Genomic DNA, 27682 nt, shown 5'->3' with positions numbered 1-27682 from the left:
AATACAACTAGTGGTTCATGTAATTTAATAAAAGAGAGTCACCACCTAATATTTTAAGGTATTTTAGGGTACCTATGGGTTTCTAAGATTATTATCCTAATGGTCTACTAACCGGTGAGATTTGGGTAAGGGTTCTAGTTATTCTAAGGGGAAGGTGTTAGGCACCTCTCAAAATCTACCTAAGGTAGCTCCTTAGGCTTAGGGTAAGTTCGATGAAAGAAGTGTCTATATTCTGCTTAGTCATGTACTTAAAGTCTATAAAATTGTTCTAAGTCTTGTCCATAATTCGCTATTTAAAAGGGTTGGGTATGTACTTTTAAAAGAAGTTGAAAGTTTTTGGAGTTTATAATCATAAGAAAAATTTCCCTTTGAAGTGTGTGTATATATATATATATATAGTGATTAAGTTGAAAGCTAAATTATGCCTTCATTTTTGAGAAAAATCTTTGTAAAAAACCTTTGATTTGGAGAGGTTGAATGTATATTTTAGAAAAGAGGTTACTTATATATAGCTTAGTAAAATAGGAGACTATTTGGGAACATACCTTAAGATAGGATAGGTATACCTTATCAATTTCAACTGAAATATTTGTATTTTAAAATTCATTGAGGCCTATCAATTTATAAATGCCGACTGTGTTTGGTTTTATTCTGGAGAACAACTTCATAATTATATTCGCGATTCCGATTTTTCAAAGAGGATTCATTTTGCTTTTGAATCTGTCAAAGTCCAAACTTATTGAAAACTGTTAGTGATAATAAGATACTCGAGGACGAGCAACGTTTAAGTGCGGGGTAGTGATGTTTGGCTATAAATGTATATTTTTAGTGCATTGTTTACCTTACATTGTAATGATTTAATGATTACAGGTGCGGTGTTTGAGCTTACTTGTGTCATTTTTATGTGTAGGATTGTTAAGGGATGAAAATGTATGAAGGTTTTATACATGGATGTCAAAGATACACAAAATGATCATGATAATGCAAAACAATTGGACCAGGTGCCAGACCAGGAGACGCCTAGTCCAGGGTGAGATCAAGCGGGCATTACACTGCGCGCCACCTACTCTACAACGCACTTCACACCAGGCCTCGCGAGCCCTGAGGCCTGGTCTCTCTTCATAGTCCGTACTTTAAATGATTTCTACTTGGATTTAGGCTTAGGGCTCCGACCCTAACCTATAAATACCCCTTGAACTGGATATTTGAGGGGTTGGTGAATTTTGGAGGCAAGAAAAGGCAAAGAAACACAAATGGAGCTCAAAATTCCTCATTCTTCCATCTTCATCTAGTATTCATTGCTTTTATGTTTAAAAATAATATTTTGATTATTGTCATGAACATGAGTATCTAAGAACCTCATTATTATGGAGTTATGGGTCGTTATTGATTATTGTTGTTTAACGGTTGATGATATTGTGTGATTTTATGATATTAATTTGTTTATTCAATCTTGTACTTAATTATTCTATTGTGTAGCTAACGATAGAGTACTATCTACGAATTTATAGTTGAACTCGAAAGTGGGACCTATATATTGCATATAAGATTGAATAGAGTAAGTTCTTGAATCCGAGCATCAGAGAATAGATTCGTGATTAACATAGACATATTGTAGTTGCCTTACTTGGTTATTTCTGCAGGAAATACACATGCATTCTTGTTAATTTTGATTCTATAGGCATATAGTCGTAGGTTGGCTTGAATAGGTGAGCAAAACGTCCAAAGAACTTACGAGAAAAATAAACCTTGCTAATCAACAAATTAGATAAATTAAGTAATTAAATCAATCAAAAAATGCAATAGGAGATACATTAATCTCATAACCCCGTAATATTCCCATCTCATTGAATTCTTTCTAAGTCTTTGTTTTATCTACTTGAGATCTTATTTTCTTATTTGCTTATTAGTTTCATAGTACTTTTGTTAATAAAAATCACAATCATCTTCCTCAAAATCTCTTGAACAAATAACTCGTAACTAGTTTAGTTTAAGCAGTAGTTGATCATAAATCCTTGTGGGAACGATACTATCTTATCATTTTATTACTTGTCGGCCGCGTATACTTGCGTGTGCATTTTGACCCAACAGGGTTTACCATAACTGTTTGTGTCTTGGCAGTATGAAATTACTATGTTGATCCTTCATTTGTGTTTAAGCCTACGAGGAAGACTAGAAGTAGGTGGTTAATGGTATTTGGGTGTGAAACCTAGTTGTGGATAAGGCACCATTTTCTAACACAAGCATTGCTCGGGGACCGTGAGACCCTCGTGAACTCTGAAGTGCCAGAGATTCACAAGAGTATTTTATTCATAAACAAGTATTTACCCTAAGTCTTTAATCATTAACTCCTATTAGTCCTCATAGGATTAACTTAAATGAAATCTATCTCGCCACATTTTTAGTTCTTTATTATTAGTTTTTTCATAATTACTGTTTTATCTAATTTTTACATTTGATATGCACCAATTATCCTTTTATTAGTTTTGTATGCATGTTTCGAATTGGGCCTGTTGAATTCCATTGAGAACTCAGCCCAATTTCAAGTCTAGATTGCTCATTTTTCGCGCGTTGGGAGTCTGCCGCCTTGATTTATATCCTGCTGGGCCTAGCTAGCTTACAACCCAATAGTCCAGAGTCCAGCCTCTCTCCCACATTTATTTTTAAAATATATTTGATGTTGCTTGCCATTTAATAGTTGTATATCTTTAAATGACTAACTTCATTAGTGGATTACTCTAATACTTTGATTGTGTAGGAACATAGGCAAACCAAAAGTCAATAGGCAAAAGAACAAAAATCAAAAGTTTTGCTCACTTTAAACTCTTTATATTTGATCACTTATTTGTTGCCTTAATGAATGAAAGACCAACAATTTGCATTATCTTTGAGTACTTTGCATTTACACAATCGAAGCACACTTCACCAATGACCATAGTTTATAGCAACAATTAAGCTAGAGCATATGCATTAAGAACACACTTACCTTTAACTTCATGCCATACTTCAAGAATAGTCACAACAAAAGTCACATGCTCATAACAATCCTAGCCTCGACAACTGACTCAATGTCATAATGCACTCATGGCATAAACACCCAACATCATAGAGAAGTCTAATAACGTTATTAATTTCTCAAATATATTTTAAGGACTCATATATATCAAAGACAATCTCTCACTCTCACAAAGAAGTCACATGCATTCAATTGGTACCATAGTCTTGCCCATAATGTAAATCTCTACTAATATAGGCTCACTCGATATAAAATCAATTAGGACTTTTTCATGGTTGTAATGTGGGCTAAGGGACGTGTATAAAATATTTTTAAAATACTGGTTCACCCTCTAAGCACTTTAACAAATCACATAATAAACTTTAAGCGTAAATTCTCCAATCCACCTCAACTTCACAAATACAATAATTCTCCAAAAATATGCCTTTTTTCTTTAAGCACAACTTTAATTTATATCCCACTAGCAAGAACAAGACAACAACTTATTCGTCTACCTATTTGTTTTATTCTCTTTTATTTTCATTTCAACTATTAGTTTTCCATTTTCATTTCCGCTAGTGGTGTACTATTTTTTTAAAAAAGTGCACATTTCTTTCTTTCATTGGCTCCACTTGAAAGCCATTCAAATTCCCTCCTTACTTATTTTAGCACTCATTTTACAATTAAAGTGATATAAGAGGTAAAAAGATAAACAAAATGCCAATTAAGAACAAAAAGGGTATAGGCTTGTAATGTGGGTGCCAAATAAAAGTCTATAGGCTCAAAAGGGTTAACTAAGATAGATTTTATTTGTGATAAGAAATTACGCTCAAAAACATCAAAAAAGGCCTAAAATCAATTTTCAAACCGAGCATCACCTAAAATTTCACTTCAACTCACATACCAGGCAAGTTCTAGACTCAATCACAATAACATGGACTACACAAAATCTCACTTCACACATGACACATGACTCGCTAAGGACAGTCTTATCCCGACTCTAAAAAAATGCAAGTATTCATAGAGCCACAAGAAGCATTAAGCACAAAGTGAATATAAGTCAAGCAAAAGAGACATAGGTGTCACAAGACATGCTATCCAATATATAAAGGCAACATGCTCAATTTCAAAAAATAGGGAAGATACTCCACATGTCGAAGCCTAAATATTATACTATCAAACAATTCAAGGGCGCCTAGTAATTATATCTTTCTTCCACTTTTTATTCCCTAAATTCCTAATCTAAAATAAAGAACTACTACACAGTTCAAGCTACATCCCATGGAAAAGAAACGATGAACAAAGAAAAAATACGGGGGATTATTACTACCTAAAGAAAAATAAAAGACATGTTTTTTGGATTTTTTAGTTTTTTCAATTTTGTTTTGTTAGACTTTAATCCCTCAAGAAAACCGCCTAAGAGATCTATCGTCGGAAAAAGTCTAAATGTTTCTAATAATTCTTTTTAGGCTAACTACCATTAAAAAACAAGAAGCTAAGCTAAAATTACTAAACTAAAAAAATACTAACTAGCACTAACCTACTATATACATGATCCAAAGAATTCTCACCCATACTTAATTTATGTAGTGTCCTCAATTCATATAAAACATTGAAAAACTAGTGAGGTGTCGCACATGAAAATGGTCTCTCTCCTCCCGAGTAGCCGGCCGCCCTCCAATCTGTAGCTGCAGGTCCAATATACCATAAAAATGGGCCATAATACTATCATCTCGAGCATTACGCTCAGCACCAGTGAGTGCAACTACATTATTCTCCTTCTTCAGTAGGATACTGGTGATGTCCATCCCACAGAGGGGTTCTGGGATGATTATATCAAACTCGTTCTCCTCTTCTACCTCTTCCTCCTCAGATATTGAGTCAACATGTTGCCAAAGAATATCCTATCAACCCTCTTACTCTTTCTCACAAGTGTCATCTAGTGACATATCAAACAACCCACATGAATTTTTTGGCCGATCATCAGAAAGTACAACAAGCATATCCTATATCTCCTGATTAAAGTGTAATGATTGCATGAAAGAAACCGAGTGTTAATCAACTTCAGCCAAACCTGTGCCTCTATTTTCATCTTCTTTTTTCGTAATTGCTTATGGAGGCCGGTCTTCTTATCACGGACCCAGGCGGCCACATAATCGACACCACATAAAGTGTGTCTCGGCCCTCGATATAATGTGCGAGCAATAAAATTGTTCAAAGGCTCATTTGGGACATCTGGAGTTTCAAGTAGTTGCATATGGATGTGGATGAAATGTCAATAAATCTACCCTGAATAGAAACATACTGCTCTGGATCATCTGGGTTAAATCCGGTATAAAACACACATACAAGATTCACATTAATATCTCTGGGGTTCCCAAACACAAAGCCTAATCCAAGCTCATGAACAAATTTCCATATAGCTAGATACTTAGCTCGTAGGCAGCGCTCCTCAACGACCATATCAGGATGCATATGCTTGGGGTGACAATGTCTTTACCATGCCGTAATAGAGGGGGGGGTATACTTTTAATTCCATACTCCCGCCCCTAGGGCCTAGGACGTGAGTCTACCATTGCTGCAACTGCCCTCAGTCCCTCAGCCTGGATGGATGTGGCCTCTCCCCCTTTTCTCTTGTTTGGTGGTGGTACAGATGATGTCTTCACTTTGGTGGGGGCAACAACTTTTCCCTTTCCCTTGTCAGTTGGTCGCACCATCTTTGTTTGGTACCTGCACAAGCGAATGTCAGTCAATTTTAGACGACATTCAATCAATTCAAAATATGGTCGTACGACCCCATACTTAGCAGTTTAGCATATGGGTGTCAAGTAATTAGAGGCTACTTAGAATTCATCCCTTGAATTTAAGCAATAATTCGCGCTACAGGACAACTAGTTTATGATGTACTACAATGTACGTTCCATGCTCAAACCCTTTAAACCCAGCTCTGGTAAGCCACCCCACACTTAATTTTGATGCTCGGGATACTTACAACCTGCTTGTGTATCAATCTCGGACACTCGAGATCCAACTGGGACACAACGTTCCTTTAAGGCATTCTATCAAACACATGGTGCGCACTAGTAAGGTTGAAGCTCTTATGTGGCTGAGGGATTGCCTCACCCTCCCAAAACATCTTGGGATTCAAGTGTAAACACTCTTATGAACAACAAGAATAACAATCTTATTGGTTTCATGGGGTTGGGACAATCATGCACAATCTCTCATTCAAAGTATTCATAGATTTTGCAATTTGCAATGTTTACCTCAATTGTTCGCAAACTAGAGGAGAAGTAAAGAAGAATCCATACCTTGAATGGTGTAGAGGAGGAGAAAGTCTTCAATTAGTGATTTTTGAGAGAGTGTTTGAGTGAGATGAGAGTGGGAGGGATTTGGTCGATAAAAAGAGAGAAGGAGGAGGGTGGCAGTGTGTTTTGGTGTTTTTGAGAGACTGTTTATGCATGTGTTGTGTTTTATGTTGTAAGAGGGTGTTAGAATGGGTGTTGAGGATTTTTAAGATATGACAAGAACAGAAAACATACTTGACAACCGCCAGTGTGGCGCGAGCTGGACCAGACGCTGGGCTAGGCGGCACCTAGTGTAAAGCAAGGAACAAGCTTGGTGATGCCTACTCTATAGCAAGCAGGACCGGGCATTGGGCTAGGCAACGCCCAATGTAATGCGAGATGGGCGTGTGATGGGTTGGGCTGGGCCAGCTCTGTAATGAGATTCTTCGTCTTTTGTAATACTCCATGAGTTTAATTGGCCTCTTGCACTCTCCCATAACTATTCAAACATCAAAATTCAACTAAGACTCGTTAGTACCTAAAATAAAAGTTAAAAAGCTAATTACGCTAAACTACACTATGAATTGGGTTGCCTTCCAACAAGCGCCTTAGCCATGGCATGACATATACAACATCAAATGGTTTTCTCCCATGAAGCACTTGATTTAATGTCGTGGCATGACAAAGAGTGTTCCTTCAAACATCCACTAAGTCTATTGAAGTTTTGTGACGACGAACGCCACCACCCCAATAGTGTTTGAATCTCTTCCCATTGACTAAAAATGTGTCGTTGCTTTTAGGATCCTGTAGCTCAACCGCTCCATGCTTTGTAGCCCGCACTACTTCAAATGGACCCTACCATCTAGGCTTGAGCTTCCCAGGAAAGAGGGTTTAGAGTTTTGCTAGCGTAGTAAATTGAGCAGAACACTTTGTTTTTCCTCTGGCCCAGTACGGCTACAACTGTCGTATCACTGGCATCATACATCAACTCAAAAGGTTTTCCCCAGTTTGGGGATGTGATAAAATGTGATGTCACAAATATCTTTTTAAGCTTCTCGTACGCCTTTAAGCAATGCTCATCAAACTTGAAGGGCATATCCTTCTCAAGAAATCTGCACAAAGGAGCAGAAATCTTAGAGAAATCATTGATGAATATACGATAGAAACCTGCATGTCCCAAAAAGCTTCTGACTCCTTTGACAGAGATTGGAGGTGGCAGTTTATCAATTTCATCCACTTGTGCCTTATCCACCTCCAACCCATCTTTGGAAACTTTGTGCCCGAGTACAATTCCTTCTCGTACCACAAAATGGCACTTCTCCGAGTTCAGCACTAAGTTCGTCTCTTCACACCTGACAAGCACTTTACTCAAATTCGTTAAGCATTCATCAAAAGATGGGTAGAAGACTGAAAAATCATCCATAAATACTTCAATAAATGTTTCTATCATATCAGTGAAGATTGTCATCATGCACCTATGAAACGTCGCGGGTGCATTGCACAACCCAAATGGCATTCGCTTAAAAGCATAAGTGCCATAAGGACAAGTGAAGGTGGTCTTCTTTTGGTCCTCTGGTGCAATTGCTATCTGGATATAGCCGGAATAGTTAGCCTATCTAACATCTAATCAATAAAGGGAAGGGGGAAGTGATCCTTTCTAGTAGCATTATTCAATTTTCGGTAGTCAATGCAAATTCTCCAACTTGTGGTAGTCCTTGTTTGAATTAATTCTTCATTATCATTTATGTCCACTGTCATTTCACCCGTTTTAGGAATACACTATACTGGACTAACCCACTTGCTATCAGAGATGGGAGAGATAATACCTGCATCGAGCCACTTTATGACTTCCTTTCTTACCATTTTCTTCATAACCGGATTCAAGCGGCCTTGGTGTTCCACACTCGGTTTGTTCCCATCCTCCATGATAATTTTATGCGTACAAAATGATGGGCTAATACTTTGAATGTCAGCCATGGTCCATCTAGTCGCCCGCTTGTTCTCTTTAAGAATGTGAAGCAGCTTTTCTTCCTGTAAAATAGATAACTCAGAAGATACAACAACATGTAACGTTTCATCAGCACCCAAATAAGCATAATGAAGATGAGAGGGTAAGAGCTTGAGTTCTAATTTGGGATCTTCTTTGATAGACGGCTTAGGGGGTGGCCCAGTTGGTCTATCTAGAGGCTCAAAATAAATCAATCCTTTGACGTAAGAACATACATCCAAATGATGCACCAACTCTTTCACCTCATCATCCAAGTCAATGCTGTCAAAAAACATAAATGCTTTTTTGTAGTCATCTAGATATGTACCCACATCATTTTTTGCTTCTTCTCTTTCATTTACAGATATCGTAGCCTGGTCCTCATAGTGACTTGGCAGTTGAATTGCCTTGTACACATTAAAGACTGCTTCCACATTATCAACTCGGAGAATCATTTTTCCTTCATGAACTTTTATCACAGCATCAGCGGTAGCTAAGAGAGGTCGTCCTAAGATGATGGAGACTTTTTCATTAGCTTCATAGTCTAGTTTAATGAAATATGCTGGCAGAATAAATTGCCCAATTTGTAGTAGCACATCTTATCATCACTTTTCTTCTTTAATATTTGTGGGAAGGGAGGAGGTGGCCTTTCAATTGGGATCTTTTCACTTTCCTCAGTCTCTTTCTCAGTTTTCGCCACAGTTTTAGGAACCAGTTCGCCCTCAGAAGTGACTTTTTCTTTCTTTTTTTTTGGTACTTCCTCCAATTCTCTGCCATTCCTCAAAGTTACAGAATTTACTTGAGGATTCTTATATGTATCACTTGGAAGGGCCCCTGCATGTCGAGTATTTTATTGTGCAGCCAACTACCTATTCCGCCTCTCTATATTTCGAAATTCTATCCTCAGTTGCTGGTTGTCTATCAACAGCTTTTCCAATGTATCATTTGTGCTTTCTTCTACCTGTTGATATGGCTTTTAAGGCTAATTGTAGTTCCCTTAAGGCATGTATTGATTTTTTAATGGCCTGGTTTCCACCCTAAGAAACATTCAGGTGATTCCTCCAATTGGGATTATACGTGTTCCCGTATTGTGTGTTTTGGTTCATTAGACCCCTACCTTACTGGCCCACATAATATATAGATTCGGTATTCACTGGACATTGGTCACTCATGTGACCATCTCCACAAATTTCACAACATATGGCCATCCCTTGAACCTGATGCATCTGATGCCTTTGACTCACTGCCATCTTAGCCACTTGGTTGGTAAGTTTAGAAATTTATGCACGCATGGTTGACACCTCATCTAGCTCATCTGTACCTGCTTCTTTTTGTGTTATAATCCTTATTGGCACACCCTCATCTTGTCAGTTATGATCATTTGCAATGAAATTTCTTAGTAGAGTCTGAATATTACTATATGGCGTTTGCATGCAAATTCCTCCATAAGCTGAGTCTAGATTCAATTTGGAGGTATCATCCAACCCATCCACAAACGTATGTCCTAGTACGTCATCTGTCTGACAATGATGTGGGCAGTCTTTGAGGAGTTTCTTGTATCTTTCCAAAGCTTGATGAAGAGTCTCACCATCTCGTTGTTGAATACCAAGAATCTCGCTCCTTAATGCCTTTGTCTTCTTAGTGGGTAAATATATGATTAAGAATTTTTGTGCTAGATCATCCCAAGTGTGGATCGAGTTTGCGGGCTCTTTGTTTAACCATTCCTTTGCTTCCCCAATTAGAGAAAAGGGAAACAAAGTCAGTCTGACATAATCCTTGGAGATGTTCAGATAGTTATACGTATCCATAATCTCCAAAGAAATTTGTATATGCCTTTAGAGATATTCACTTGGCAACCCCACAAATAGCCATGTAGATTGAATCAGTTTCACCATGTACTGTTTCAGCTCGAAGTGCCCAGTTATATCAGGCTTCATGATAGCCTGAGTCATGTTTGCAGTTGTTGGCCTAAGTAAGTTTGTTTTGATGATCGACAAAGGAATTCAAGCATGAACCAGGTCCATACACAATGTACGTAGACACTGGTAGATTCAAGTACAAGGCATGCATGTGAAGGATATAAACTTAAGTGGTTATATCTAATATCGCCTGAATAAAAAGGTTGCATAATTGATAAAGAGCAGGACTCCTTACTCGAAGAGAACTCTATCTTAGATAAGGGAAGAGTTAGAAGTTGAAGATAACTAGAACTTTTCAATCAAGGAAGAGTAAAGCATTAGACTTTTAGTTATTTCCTATGCTACTAATTCTATATATTTCAGGATGTTGTCATTTTACAGGTACGCACAAACACTGAAGTTAATCGTGAGTTGAGAGCAAAATAGCAAGGCATTTTGCAAGCAATTCCTGTGTGATTGAAGTGTGCGAATATGAAACTATATGAATTAGATGGAAGAACCAGTTCCAAGTGTTTGTCTTTTATTCTAGTTCATTTGTAGTAGGGCTTTTGAGTTGTACCTTTTAGCTTTCTTTAGAAGCATTTGTACTAGGTACTCTGAGTGTAGTGTTCAAGTTAGAGTTAACTTGATATTGTCACATCAGTCTAAGGTTGGTTGCCACAAAGGGTTAGAGGTAATCCTTAGGTTTACAAGAGTTTTGTAAACATTGTTTTGGCTCAGTGATTTAGTGAAGTATTGGGAAAAACCCTACTGGGTCGTAGGTCGTGATTCTTTTCATCTTTTGATTTGGGTGTTTTCCACATAAAAATACTTGTGTTCTTTACTTTATGCATTTATTATTACGCAATAGTAGTATAAGGAACACATAGAAGAACCAGGTCTTTTTATTATCTGTGCACGCAAAAAATTAGACACGACACAAATCACCCCTCCCTCTTGTGTGGTATTAAGTATAAAACATCAATTGGTATTAGAGCAGGTTAGCCCTGAAGAGACTAACACCTTAGGAGAAGATCCAGATGAGTGCACCACCTGGAAATTAGGAAGGGCAATCCACTGCTTGGCCACCACTCTTTAATGGCCAGTACTACTCTTGGTGGAAGAACAAAATGAGGGATCACATTCAAGGAGAAGACTATGAGCTATGTGACATTGCCACCGATGGTCCACTGGCAACCTTGAAGTAAAATGATGAAGGAGTAGATGTGCCAAAACTACGAACGAATACAATGCTGAGGACTTGAAGAAGTGAGAGAAGAATGCTAAAGCCAAGAAATGTCTTGTTTGTTGGCTTGGTGCAGATGAGTACAACATAATCCAAGGTTGTTCCACTACTAGGCAAATTTGGGACACACTTCAAGTGGCCCATGAAGTAACAACTCAGGTAAAGAGATCCAAAGGAACTCTACTGTATTATCAGTATGACAACTTTGTTATGAAGGATGGGGAAACCATTCAGGAGATGTACACACGGTTCTCCTGGAAGGATTATCCATGAAGAAGAAAGAGTTGAGAAGATACTTACTAGGGTTTTGCCAATCACTTGGGAAAGTAAGATCACAACCATCCTGGAACCAAAGAACATTTCCACTCTCCCAGTAGATGAATTGATTGGGAATCTCACTACCTATGAACTTAGGAGAAAAATCATAAAAATGGATGTACCTAAGAAGGAAAAGAGCTTGACACTCAGAATCACTGAAGGTTCTGATTTGGAAGATGATGAAATGGCTATGATCACCAAAGACTTTAGGAAGTACCTGAGGAGAGGAAAGGGTTCTTCAAGAAGTGGGAGCTACAACAAGGCAAAGCAAATCAATGATGAATGCTACAAGTGTGGAAAGACTGATCACCACATCAAAAACTGTCCTTTATGGGAAATTGAATGGAAGAAGGAAAGAGCTGAACGAAGAAATAGGAAGAAGGAACAGGTTCAACCCAAGAAAAGCAACAACAAAGGATCAACCAAGGATATAGTCGCTGCTTGGGGAGAAACCTAAGATGAAAGCTCAGATGATGATGATGATGATGATGATGATGAACAAGCACTTATGGCCATTGGAGAATCTGTTGAAGAAACTGAGGTAAATGTATTTCATCTCAAAGACAAGATTAAATTCTTGTCTAAAGAAACTTTATCTGAGTTACTACTAGAGCTAATTGATGAATCTGAGAATGTGAATAATGAAAAGGAACAGTTGTCGAAAGGATGTGTGATTTTGAGAGCCAAATGCAAAAATATGGAACTTAGGGCTTGTGAAACGGAAAGTGAAAATACTTTGTTGAAGAACCAGGTTCATACACTTGACAAAACTGTCCTAGAACTTAGATACAAAAATCTAAAATTGAAATTAGGAACAGGTAAAAAGATAGCTGATCACACACAATTCACTTTATAAGAAAATGTAGAAAAAATGAAAGATGAGTTGTATGAGAGGGATGAGCATGTAAGAGTCCTAAAAGAGGATCTGGACAAGGTCAAGCATGAGCTAAACAAAACTTGTAAATGGAACAGGTCCTCTGATGCACTTTCATGGCTACAAGAACATCATAGTAGCAACAGAAGATGACTCGTCTTTGGGAACTCTGCACCTAAGTGGGATCCCAAGAGCAAGTACCTCACACTCCCTGAGAACAAGATTTTCACACACTGTGGTAACACAGGTCACTATAAGAGTGAATGCACTACAAAAGAGAAGGCAATTCAAAAGAACAAAAAATTTGTTCTAGGGAAAAATAGGCTGCCAAGTTGGGCTAAAAAGAATTTGATTTTTCCTTTTGCTTATAGAAAGGGACACAAACTAGTTTGGATTCCTAAGACTAACCCCAAATTTCTTTTTGTAGGTCCAAGTGAAGGAAAATAGCCAAATATGGTAAATGGATAGTGGCTGCTCAAAGCATACGACAGGAAGCAAGAACCAGTTCCTTTCACTTGAGGACCTTAAATAAGGTAATGTCGCCTTTGGAAATGGAAAGAAAGGTAAGATCATTGGGATTGTAAAGGTAGGTAAGACTGATTATCACTCTATTGACAATGTCTACTTGATAGATTGACTGAAGTACAGTCTAATAAGTGTATGACAATTGTGTAATAGGGGCAACATGGTAGCCTTCACCTCTACAAAATGTTTTGTGATTAATCTTACCACAGACAAGATAGTTTTGCAGGGAAAAGGAGTGAACAACATATATGTTGTGGATCTATCCATACTTTCAGATAATGAATTCACTTGCTTAAGTGTGTTGGATAATGATCCCCTCCTTTGGCACAAGAGACTTGGACATGCCAATCTAAGCCAACTCAACAAACTAGTCTCCAAGGACTTGGTGATAGGGCTGCCTAACATTAAGCCAAATCAAGTGTGCTGAATTCACTTGATTTATGTTGATTATTATTCTAGGTTTACTTGGACATTGTTTTTAACATCTAAAGAGGAAGCATTTGACATGTTTACTTCTTTTGTTTGAAGAACTCAGAAAAAACAAGGTAATCAACTTGCATCAATTAGTTATAATCATGGTACTGAATTTGAGAAGGCTAAATTTGTTGAATTTTGTGATGAGCATGGCATAAATCATAACTTCTCTGCTCCTAGGACTCCACAACAAATAGAGTAGTTGAAACAAAGAATAGGACATTAGAAGAAATGGCTAGGACTATGCTTCTTTCTAGTAAACTGCCCCATAGCTTCTGGGCAGAAGCCATGAACACTGCATGCTATATCATAAATAGGTGCATCACTAGACCTCTTATTGAGAAGACTCCCTATGAGTTACTTAAAGTGAGAAAGCCAAATATATCCCATCTTAGTGCATTTGGATGTAAGTGCTTTATGCACAATAATGGTAAAGACTCCCTAGGTAAGTTTGATCCCATAAGTGATGAGGGAGTATTCTTAGGATATTCCTCACATAGTAAAGCTTATCTAATTTATAACAAAAGAACTATGTGTGTAGAAGAAAGTGTACATGTGGTTTTTGATGAAACTAACATTCTTTCTGAGAGGCAGGAATAAGATGATGAAGCAATTGGGCTGGTAAGAAACTCAAATGAAACCACAGCCCAGACTGAAGATGCACCAGAAGAAGGAACATGTGATGGAACAGGTCCTTCCACCCAGGAAAACCTGATAGGGGTAACTGAACAAAGAGGAACTGATCCTCAAACATCAAGCGAACCTGTCCATGAACCTGCTCCTCAGCAAAAAAACATTGAAGGAACATCTAGGGGAAACCAACTGGTTGTGAAACCTTACAAGTATCAACATTCTCATCCCATTGAGAACATAATCACTAATCCAACCTCTGGAATCAAAACCAGATCTTCTTTGAAGATTCTCTGTGCTTTTGATACCTTTTTATCTCTTATTAAACCTAAAATTGTTGCAGAGGCTTTGCAGAATGCATATTGGGTAAATATAATGCAAGATGAACTCAACCAATTTGAGAGAAGTCAAGTTTGGCATCTGGTACCAAGACCAAAGGACAGATCAATAATTGGCACAAAATGGGTATTCAGAAACAAACTTGACTAATATGGAACAGTTACAAGGAACAAGGCAAGATTGGTGGTTCAAGGATATAGTCAAGAGGAGGGCATAGAATATAATGAGACTTTTGCTCCACTTGCAAGATTGGAAGCAATTAGACTCCTTATAGACTTTTACCGCTTTCATGGAATTCACTCTCCATTAGATGGATGTCAATAGTTCCTTCCTCAATGGCTATCTAAAGGAAGAAATGTTTGTCAAGCAACCTCCAGGCATTGAAAACAAGGAATGTTCTGATCACGTGTACAAGCTTGACAAGGCACTTTATGGGCTCAAGCAGGCTCCAAGAGCATGGTATTAAAGATTGTCAAAATTTCTTGCTTGAGCATGGTTACAAAAGAGGTAAAATTGACCATACTTTGTTCTTGAAAGAAAAATGTAAAGATCTCTTGGTAGTTCAAATATATGTTGATGATATAATCTTTGGAGAAACTACTGACAAGTTAAGTAAAGAATTTGCAAAACTAATGGGGAGTGAATTTTAAATGAGTATGATGGGTGATCTTAATTTCTTTTTAGGCTTACAAATTAAATAAAATTCAAATAGAACTATGATCCATCAACAAAAGTATGTGAAAGAGTTTCTTAAAAGGTTTAAAATGGAAGACTCCAAGGAAATTGACATTCCTATAGAAACTGCCACAAAATTGGATATAGATGAACACGGTTCATCTGTTGATCAGAAGATGTATAGGGGAAAAATTGACTCTTTATTATATCTCACTGCTAGTAGACCTAACATTATTTTTAGTGTAGGCCTTTGTGCTAGATTTCAGGCAAATCCAAAGGAGTCTCACTTGACTGTTGTCTAGAGGATCTTGAGATACTTAAAAGGCACCACTAACCTCTGTCTATGGTATCAAGAGGTAGTAATTTCAACTTAGTGGGATATGCTGATGTTGATTATGCAGGTTTTCTTGTATATAGAAAGATCACCTCAACTATGGCATACTTTCTTGCCTCATGTCTTGTGTCTTGGGCTACCAAAAAGAAAAATACAGTGGCCTTGTCTACTGCTGAAGCTAAGTATGTGGCTGTTGCCTCATGCTGTGCTCAATTGTTGTGGATCAACCAATAATTAATGTACTTTGGAATTGATGAAGGTTGTATCCCCATCTTTTGTGATAACACCTATGCAATTAGTATGACCAAGAATCTGATTCATCATAGAAGGACTAAGCACATAGATGTTAGGCATCACTTTTTGAGGGACAACTATGAAAAAGATTTGATTACTGTAGAATTTTGTGCTACTGACAAGCAAATAGCTAACATCTTCACAAGAGCTTTAAGTAGAGATCACTTTGAAAGAAACGGGTTAGAATTAAGGATGATTAAGATCACCTAAAAGGAACCAGTTCTAACTCAATATTTGGTTAGATAATTTGTGAATTTTATAAATAATTAGATTAGGATTTGCTCAGTATCATACGTTTACTAGTATACTCTTGTGCCATGTGATAAAATGTCTCATTAATCGCTAATGATATTATCTTAATTTTCTTAGAAAAATTCAGACTTACACAAGAGAATTCTCATTTAACTTGGTTCATCAAGATTACATGGTATGTACTCTCCACTCCGCATATTTTGAAATAAATGTATTTGGATCATGAGCAAAAAGAGAGTCCTATTTAATCCTAACCTCCCTCAAGACTATCTATTACAAACGAACTAGTTTCACCTAGAAGAGAGTCCCCAACGCCATAATTGCCAAGATTCTGGGGAAAGTCTCCAACGTCTTTTCAAACTGACTCCCAGTTTGATTAGACTTATGAGCTTCTAAAAAGGTGTCATCACCAAATTAAACTCTCCCATCTTCAATTGATTTGGCCTTACCTATTTTCTCAGTTCTAATTTTCAGCCGCCAAATAATTCTTTCTATCTACTCTCATCACTTCTACACAGACATACTATCATCTCTTCCATACACACATCAATGGCTAACTTTTATAAGAACCCCTCATCGCCACCCATCTCTAAGAAAGGAAGGTTCAAGATGCTTTCTCGCAAAGTAGTCACTAGAGGAGAACTAATCAAGAAAATTAATGAGCAATTGAGGGCAAGCCAGGCAGAAGGACCCCAAAAATCTAAAGAATCATTTAATTCTGCAATTGAGAGGGAAGAAACTGTTTTATTTGAACCATAGCAGGTAACTTCTAGTCCTAAGATTGCGTCTGAAATAATTTCTAGGGTTGTTGAGAATCTAGAGAACAGATTTGTTATGGTTGGAACTATTGCTGGGGTTGAAATCACTGAATGTGGAAAAATTAGTGGTAAAGATAAAAAGAAAAAATAAAGAGAGTGAGGGTGTTCAAGGTGATGTGAGGGGAAAGGGAAAAGAAGGAGTGGTTGAATCTTCACCTACTACGACTGAGTTGACTGATGAGACTAGGGCTATTGTGTTGTGGAGTGAGGATGCTACTACGGAGGAAGAAAGCTGGAGAGAAGAAGGGGGTAGTGGGTCTGGTGATGCAAGTGGAACTGAGGGGTTGGTTAAATTGAGGAAGAGGTTACAAGAACCTGTTCCATATGCGCAGGAACCCCTCGAAGACTTACTAAAACAAGTGTCTGACAGCTACAATACGAAAAAGAAGAAGAGTTTAGGAGTTAAAATCCTTGGAACTGCTAGGGAAAACAAGAAGAGAAAGGCTGCCTCTTCTATCCCTATAGAGACTCCTCCTGCAAGAGGAAGAGCTACAAGGAGTCACAAGAAGAAGAGTGAGGCTGAGCTGGAAAAAGCCCTAGAAGAGAGTAAAAATATGTTGCAGCAAAGGGAAAGAAGAAAGTGAGTGAGCCTGTTGAGGCAGTTGAAATTTAGGAGATGGACCTGGTTCTTCATGATAAGATAAGGTAGAGGAGGTGGAGGTTGTGACTCCAAAGGCCAAGCAAAGAAAGACTTCCAAAAAGAAGTCACCTTCAAAGACTGTTGATACAGAGCCCTCTACCTTGGCAAAAAGAACCAGGTCTGCTAGAAAATCTAGAAAAGTGCAAATAGTGGAGGAAGAGCAAAGTGAAGAAGAAGAGGAAACTGATGAAGAGTAGGACAAGACGTTTAAGTTTCGTGCTACGTTTGTATTTCTTTGCCTTTTCTTGCCTCCAAAATTCACCAACATCTAAAAATTCCCATTCAAGGGGTATTTATAGGTTAGGGTCGGAGTCCTCAAGCCCAAATCCAAGTACAAATCATTTAAAGCACGAACTGGGAAGAGAGACCAGGCTTCAAGGCTCGTGAGGCCTGGTGTGAGGTGCGCTGCAGAGTGGGCAACGCCCAGTGTAACACCCGCTTGATCTCGCCCTAGACCAGGCGTCTGCTGGTCTGGAGACCGGTCCAATATTTTTGCCTTATCATGCTCTTTTTATGTATCTTTGATATCCATGTGTGCAACCTTTATGCATTTTCGTCCCTTAACAATCTTACACATAAAAAGGACACAATTAAGCTCAAAAATTGCACATTTAATCATTAAAACATTACAATGTAAGGTAAACAATGCTCTAAAAATATACATTTATAACCAAACATCAAACCCTCTAAAGGTTCAACACACAAAGAGTCAACAACTGTGAACAAAAAAGGATGTTGTGATTCATTATCAAACCCAAAGGCATAGTATTGACTTAAGAGGATCCATATAAGATAGACAAGCAAGCATGAGATCACTGTGAGGACATATTCAAACAACAAAATAGAGAACAGACAATAGACAGGTTTCACTACTCAAATATTTTAGACCCAGAAGTGTTAACATACAAGTATTAGACAAAGGTAAGCATAGGTGTATGTTATGTTGACTTTACTATAGATTAATTATTCCAGAATTCTCCCAGGAAAGATGAGATTATATGAACAGGTCTCAAATACTTCTAAGGCACCAACATAGCTAAGACAAGACATACATCTCACTAAGACCTCATCATCTTAACAATTAGTCTAACCAGTCACATTACACTAACACTTGGACATGTAAATAGATTTACTAAAAATACTTAGTTCACGAGTCTATGTATAGATTATTACAACACCATGGCTTATCTTAACAATCAAAATCATTCAATAAGGACATATTATTAAGGTATGTCTCTTATGTAGAATGACTCACTCAAACCATTTCATTGCCACAGAAAGATTAGGACTACTATAGGTGAACACATAGATGTAAGGATAAACTTATTCAAGATACTGTCATGAAATGTCATATGGGCATAGCAGTACTAATATAACAGGTATGAATTCAGGCGTAGAAACTAATAAGAGTCATGACATAAAAAAGTTTCATGTAGCAGGGCTCAAACAATCAGGAAATGACATTCATTCCAAAGAATAATCGCATTTAGATCTTCTAACATACTGACAGAGTTCATTGTATGATCTCTTTTATTTCCAATTATCATAAGAAACATAAAAAATTATTCTGTTGTAATAATATGAACAAGTCACTAACTAAAATCCAAACAAGTCATTAATGACACAATCATGTTCCAACAACTAAGGCAAAAAAAGCACATCACAAACATCAAGATGGCTTGGTATTAATTAGTGTTCTCAAGAGTTTCTTAAGGGTTTGATTTTAGAGCTAGTTACTTAACTAACATATGACATACAACATTGTTAACAAACGATTTAATAAAGACTTAACATAGTCTAAGGATAACAGCTATACAGAGATTACTGGATGTGCAGAACAAGCAGGTTATAACATTTATCAGTTGAGATTGCTAAAGTAGACATGCTGAATGCAAGGCATAAAATACAGGAAACCACTTATAAGACCAACATAATATCACGAATAGGAGGGTCAGATAATCTAGAGGTACAGAAATACAAAGATAAGTTTAGCAGCATGATTTCAATTAGCTTAACTGAACTAATATTACTGTTCAACTAATGGAGGTATATTATGTACAAAATCATCATAAGTGTAAGGCCCCGTAAAATTTTACCTAAAACTCGAGGTTTCGTGGTACCGAAGTAGACTTAAGCGTTGAGGATTGTAGAGGCTGAGGCACCCATACTTGAGTCCACCATTTGGTCCGGGTTACAGACACCGACGCTGAGGCACCCACACTTGAGTCTGTGCCTGTTGTGAATGAATTTCTGTAGGTCCTTCCAATGAGCTCCCTGGGATCCCACCAGACAGGAAGATTGATTTTGGGGTTGATGTGATGCCAGACACGCAGCCTATATCTATCCCACCCTATAGAATGGTACCGACAGAATTGAAGGAACTAAAGGAGCAGCTAAAAGACTTGTTAGAAAAGGGTTTCATCCGGCCGAGTGTGTCAACTTGGGACGCATCGGTCCTTTTTGTAAGGAAGAAAGATGGGTCACTGAGAATGTGTATTGACTACCGGCAGCTCAACAAGGTCACCATCAAGAATAAATATCCATTGCCAAGGATATATGACTTGTTTGACCAATTGCAAGGTGCTAAGTACTTCTCCAAGATCGATTTAAGTTTCGGGTATCACCAATTGAAGATCAGGAAGAAGGATATTTTGAAACCAGCTTTCATGACCCGATATGGGCACTTTGATTATTTGTTAATGTCTTTTGGGCTAACAAATGCCCCAGAAGATTTCATGGATCTTATGAATTGAGTCTTCAAGCCTTTCCTTGACTCATTCATGATAGTTTTTATTGACGATATTCTGGTATATTCACGAAGGCGAGAAGACCATGCTGATCACCTCAGGGCAGCTCTACAGACTCTATATCAACACAAGTTATATGTGAAGTTTTCGAAATGTGAATATCGGCTTGAATCTATTAAATTCTTGGGGATTGTCATCTCTAGAGAAGGAATTAAGATTGATCCTCTGAAGATTTCAGCGGTGAAGAATTGGCCTAGACCTACTACCCCAACTGAGATTCGCAGTTTCTTGGGCTTAGCTGGATATTATAGGAAGTTTGTGGAGAGGTTATCTACCCTTGCCTCTCCGTTGACTAAATTGACGCAGAAGGTGGTTAAGTTCCAATGGTCAGATGCTTGTGAAATGAGCTTCCAGGAGTTGAAAGATTGACCACGACACCAGTGTTGACTCTACCGGATGGTACATATGGGTTTGTGGTATATTGTGATGCCTCAAGAATCGAACTTGGTTGTGTATTAATGCAACATGGCAAGGTGATAGCTTATAGGCAACTCAAGAATCATGAAAAAACCTATCCGACATATGACTTAGAGCTTGCAGCGGTGGTTTTTGCATTAAATATTTGGAGTCATTATCTGTATGGGTTCCATGTGGATATATTCACGGACCATAAGAGCCTTTAGTACATTTTCAAACAAGAGGAATTGAATTTGAGGCAGAGAAGATGGCTTGAGTTACTCAAGGATTACGACATTGATATTCTGTATCATCCGGGGAAGGGTAATGTTGTAGTGGATGCTCTTAGCCAAAAATATATGGGTAGTTTGACTCACTTAGAGGCATATCAAAGGTCGTTGGCCAAGGAGGTTCATCGGTTCGCTAGTTTGGGAGTTCATCTTGCGGATTCTAGTGAAAGAGGAGTGATTGTGCAAAATAGGACTGAATCATCACTTGTTGTGGAAGCCAAGGAAAAGAAATACAACCATCCATTGTTGGTACAATTGAAGGAGGGGATTCATAAACATAAGACCATGGACTTTTCTCTTGGCATGGATGATAGTACACTAAGGTACCAAGGGAGACTATGTGTTCCAAACGTGGATGGTCTCCGGGAATGAATCATGACCGAGGCTCACACTTCTAGGTATTCCGTGCACCTGGGTTCTACAAAGATGTACCATGATCTTAAGGAAGTCTACTGGTGGAATGATATGAATAGGAATGTAGCGGCCTTTGTGGAAAGATGTGCAAATTGTCAGCAAGTGAAGGCCAAACACCAAAGGACGGGTGGGTTGGCACAGAACATAGAAATTCCGTTGTGGAAATGGGAGATGATCAATATGGACTTTGTGGTAGGACTACCTTGCACTCCTCGCAAGTTTGACTCGATTTGGGTGATTGTGGATCGACTAACAAAATTAGCACACTTCTTACCTGTTAAGGCTACCAACACATCAGAATAGTATGCTCAGTTGTATATCAAGGAAATAATCAGGATGTATGGTACTCCAGTTTCTATTATCTCAGATCGAGGGGCACAATTCACGGCTAAGTTTTGGAAGAAGTTTCAACAAAGTTTTAGTACTCAGGTGAATCTTAGTACAGCCTTTCACTCGCAGACTGACGGGTAGGCAGAGCGGACTATTCAGACGCTCGAGGATATGTTACGCGCTTGTGTTCTTGACTTCAAAGGTAGCTGGGATGATCATTTTCCGCTCATTGAATTTTCCTACAATAACAGTTATCATGCTAGTATCCAGATGGAACCATTCGAGGCTTTATATGGTAGGAGATGTAGATCTCCCATTGGATGGTTCGAGATTGTGGAAGCCGAGGAGGAGATGAAGAAGAAGTATCCTAATTTATTTGAATAGCTATGTAATTGTGTCCATGATGTTGAAACCTAACTTTCTATAAACTATGTATCCCCTGTACCGCTTATGTTAAGGTTGCTCCTTCTTGGTAATGTAATGTTTAATGGCAATATGTCCGGTGTTGTTTCCCTGTTGTTTTATATCATTGTGTTGTGGTTATGTTGTTAGGAATGGTTTTGGGATTCTCTGGCAGGTGGATAGGCCCAGTTATAGGGGAAACTCTGGCAAAAATTTAGAAAATTTGGGGAGTTAGTCAAAAATTGAAACGGTTGGTATATGTTATAGCAGCTGAGTCACATTGGGTGCTAATGGTGAATTTTGACCCTCATTTGAAGACGAATGATCCTAAGTGGGGGAGGATGTAAGGCCCCATAAAATGTTCCCTAAAACCTGAGATTTCCTAGGGCCGAAGTAGACTTAAGCATTGAGGACGCGGTTTAAACCTTTTGGGTTGAACAGTGAGTTGGGGAATTGAAGAAAATTTTTGAAAGTGTAGGGCATTTATGCTGTCCATTCTGCAGTTGCAGAATTGATCTGCGGACCACAGATCTGTTGCAGACTGAGGCAGAAAATCTGGGCAAATATTTGGATCATTATGCACTCTATTATGCGGCGGCATAACCCATTGAAGACCCAGCACAAAATATATTGGAGGGTAGTTCTATGGCGCATTACGAGACATCAGAATAGGTCTGCGAATCGCAGACCAGTCGTAGAGTGAGGCAAGGGTGCCCAGTTCCAGAGGTCCATTATGCGGTTCATTTTGTCGACCGCAGAAACGTTATGTGGTCGCATGTGCGACCGCAAATCTATGTCGGGGCTTCATTTTTCCAATTTTATAACTCGACCCCCATTTCATTTATCTAGCCTAAGGGTTCACTTTTGGGTGATTACCCGAAATTTAAGAGAGAGGAGAGAGCTATTATAGAGAGAGGGAAGGGATGACTAAGGATTTCACTACTCTACTTTGATCAAACCTTGGAATTCCATCAAAAGGAACTTGCTAGGGCTTCAAAAGGGTAAGAATTTCATCCCCCAATTCTTCAGTTTCGGGTTTGGGTTAATTATGGGTGATGAGGGAAGATTCATCATATGCATGAGCTAATGTGGGGAGGTTGTTGAACCATCTTGGGTGATTTTTTCATTAAAATAGTTAAGGGAAAGGTCGGGTCATAATCGTAACTGCCCTTGCCATGCGAATTCCTCTGATCGTGCTTATAATTCTCTCCTCCTCTATAGATAGGCATCGTTAGGAGTGTTGGGACATTATTGTGGCACTACGAAAGACTCTTTCGAGGTATGAAGTCTAAACTCTTCCTCTAGTATCAGAATTCCTGAATCCTTGTAAAATTCTATCATGTGTAGTCGAACTTGAAACGCTATTGATGTGGGGTATTCAAACTAGTAAAATTGATTCCCGATTGGCATAACGTGTTAGAACCCTCGTGTGTTAATGATTCTCTATTTTTGACTTAATTATGTTATACCCCTTTTGGGAAGGAGATCTTGTATGAAATCAATGTGATTAAACACTTATTTCTCAAATGATTAAACCTTATGAACCTACACTTTCTAAGTCCAAAGGTGCCAAATGATTGATTTAAAAGGGAACTCTTTTGTACAAACTATTATCATTTTAGGAATATGAAATGTGGCATTGAGAATACACCTCCACCCGCATACATTGGGGTGAGGTGGCGGGACCGCTTTGTGTAGAGTTCATGGCATTGTGAATACACCTCTACCCGCATATATTTGGAAGAGGCGACAAGGCCGCTTTTTGTAGAGTTTGTGGCATTGTGAATACACCTCCACCCGCATACATTGGGGTGAGGCGGCATGGACGCTTTGTGTAGTGTTCATGGCATTGTGAATACACCTTCACCGGCATATATCGGGGTGAGGCGGTGCGGCCGCTTTGTGTAAAGGTAGTTGTAGAGGATCCTCGACTTATGAATTTATAAATGTTGTTGAAAGATCTTAATAAATTGCTATGGCTTTAACGGCTAACAAAGCCTTTTATTGTTACCATGATTCATCATATTCATGTTGTATTTCCAAGTCCTTGCATAGGTGTTTGGTTTTCGTACTAGTACTATTCGACATGTACTAACGTCTATTTTTCCGGGGGCACTACATCTTTAATTGATATAGGTGGTTCCATAGAATGTGATATTGATCAGTGATAGCAGCACACCCTCTCCTTAGATATCTTGGTGAGCCCCACTTCATATCGTGGTCATGTATCTCTTGTTCCATGTACATACTATTTTGAGGTATAGTCGGGGCCTTGTTGCCGGCACTATCATAACACTCTTTTATTTCTGTTAGAGGCTCCGTATACATAGTGTGGGTAGTATCCTATTTTTAGAAGATTGAACTAAACTTGTTGTAATTGTATCACCTCTCCTACTTTAACTACGAATGTATAGTATACTATTTTGGGGACTTGTTAATGACGTAACGGATGTGAACTAGTGTTATTCACATGACCTCTTAGTGTTTAGTTAGTGATATAAATGTATCCTATCTTCATTCATGGGTGATTTGGGTAGAAGGTATTGTACAGGCTTGTTTGGACGGGGTATCTCGGTTGAGCACCAGTCGCGCTACCCGAGGTTGGGGCGTGACAATAAGAATTAACTTAACTAAATCAGGGGCTTAGTCAGGTTAACTATGAGAATATTACTTAGTTTGGAGTCATTTGTTTACTAGTTGAATCATGAAAGATAAAGTTCAACTATACATATTTGATAATAACATCAATATAGTATATCTCAATAAGAAAACCCCTAAGTTAATAATGGAAATAGCATGCAAAGGATGGTCATGATAGACATAATTTTGTATCATCAATAACCAACATAAATGATAGAAAACCAATTAGAAAATCATCATAAATACAGAACCATACGATTTATTCAAAATAAGAAGGGGTCAGTGTTTATTGACCTTCTGTAGGGTAGCAAACCAAGTAGGATGTGTTCAGTAGTCGTTTAGGGATATAAACTCAAGACAAGTATAGCAATTTAACTCAAACCGGAGAAAGGAAAGAAAACAGAAGAAAATAGAGAGCACTTAGTGAGAAAACATTAAATTTTGCTCTTTGTTTTTGTGTTTCAGATGATATTTTTATGCTGGTAGGTGAAGACATTGAATGTCCCTTTTATAGTGGCATTCAAGCCACTTAGGGTTCAGACAGATTCAAAATAGGTAGTTTAACGTGATGATAGTCGAATGATGATAGGAACAGAGGTAAAATTAGTGAAGAACAGAGGGGAAAAAGCAGCACGGATTTACCTGGGCATGAGGAGATGGTCGTTGAATACAAAGACCCATCGGACAAACCCTAATGTCTAGAGGTCATTGCGTTGACCTCTGGACAAAGAATAATGATGATGATCTTGTAGATAATGGTCATGCATGCCCTGGACTGAAGGAATAGAGGAAATATTGACGGAATTCAGGTTGCATAGTTTAGGACTAGGGTTTAAATTGGGGCTTTTAAATTTTGGCAGTGAAAACTGAAGTAATCAGCTAGATTCGCGGATTATAGGGACATATTGGGTGATTTGAGGTTTGAATTTGTGACCTTACACAAATTTGTGTATGGTTTCTGGTGGTTGACGGGTTGACGAGTGAGAGAAAGAAGAGTGGAACGGGAAAGAGAGATAGTCGAGTAGGGTTGGAAAAGAATAGTGTTGGAGGGGTGTTTGGTTGGTTTAAGATGCGAGATCGAATCTGCACCTTTGGATCTTAGGATCAACGACCTTGATATTTTGGGGAGATAAGAATTATTAAATTAGTTTATGATGAAAAATTGGTGGTCGTTAGATCTTTGTAATCCAATGTTAGAGATGGGGTCTGGAAAAGATTTAAAATAAAGGTTATAGAGATGGATTAATGTGGACCGCTGATGATATAGGCCAACGGTCTAGATCCTCTTGTGCTTTCTTTGTGAGTGTGGAAGATGGGCGACGTGGCACGATGCCATTGGTTCAGAGGAGATGACGTCGGTTGCCATCATGGAATAGATGAGGTGTGTCTAGACCAGGTGAGGCGTTTGGCCTCGTGTATTTGGGCCAAGAACAGTTGAAATATAATTTAAACCATAGCCACTTTAAGTTTCATTGATTAATTGCAATTGTAGCCTTTTGAGCTTTTAAAACCTTTAAAGATTAACTTAATAAAACTTAATTAATTCTAATTAAATGGGATAAAATATAGTTATTAAATAAACTATAAACTACTGTAACTAATTATTTATTTATTAAAATACTTCATTTATTGAATTGTGAAACGAAATTTGATTAATTAAAGTAATAAAAATGATATAATTATAAATCAAAGACTAATTCATTAAATTAATTGTAAAACTTATTTATTAAAATATAAAGGTTATTTTAATAGTTCCAAAATAATAGGAGTAGTATAATTCACAAATGTTTAATACTAAATTGTTATTAATTCAACAATGTTAATTATTATTACCTATTATATTTTAGAAAAATATGTAGTATTGATTAAAAAGTATTTTATCACATTTATTTCCATTAATAAGCATAAATAATTATAACTTTAAAAGGGATGGTCAAAACTGGTGGTCAACAGCTGCACCTCTTTGACTGGGGATGATGAAAGAGTTTGCAGGTAAAGAAATTGATTTAAAGATCAATTTTGTCCCGACTCTAGGAATGTATTGTAGATATGGTATATGGATTTGGGATAGATCATGAGTTGTAAGATTAGGGGCCGAATTCTGTCTTTGAATCACCTACATACCTCGGGCTCAACGAGAATCATGCCTCATGTAGTTCTGGAATGATGATTTGTAGAGGGTAGCACTTGCGGGAATTGCCCCAGTATCTTGTTATGATGATACTATAGGACAGAAGGATTTTGGAACCCGGATAACATCACTGATTTTAACTTGATTAGGAGAAAGACTTGATGATTTTGGAGTTCTACTAGTCAAATTGAGTTGGAGTTTAGATCCTTGGCTCGCTTTTGAGTTTGTTGTCCCTCACAGCGATGTAACTTAGTTTGGTGCTTAGAAGAAGTTCCACATTGTAGTGTTTGATACTGCAAAAGTAGACAGACACGTACCTATATATCATAATGCAGACACATTAACATATGATGTAAATATACAGAAATGATGATGTCTGACTGCGGGCTAGCCATTATTTGGGATCTTGGAGCAATGGGATGTTTGAATTTAAAGTCTCCGAGCTCTGGAGCATTTTTGGGATTCTGAGGATAGGCCTTTGAATCTGACTTGGTTGTTAGCCGTGCTGTGTACCGTTGTGCAGCTGTCGGAGCTTTGAATCTCCACGTGATGGGAGTACCTTCACGCGATGGGAGTGCCTGTCAATCGTGCGCTCAAATAGAATTCTTAGCAAGCGGGGGGCATTGATTTGTGTTGATCATAAAACTTGCCTTGTCCCAAATCTAGTTGGTTATGCCATGAAGTTC

Source organism: Nicotiana tabacum, chromosome 4 (genome assembly GCF_000715075.1).
Source record: "Nicotiana tabacum cultivar K326 chromosome 4, ASM71507v2, whole genome shotgun sequence".
Lineage (NCBI taxonomy): Eukaryota > Viridiplantae > Streptophyta > Magnoliopsida > Solanales > Solanaceae > Nicotiana > Nicotiana tabacum.
This window is presented reverse-complemented; position numbering follows the sequence as displayed.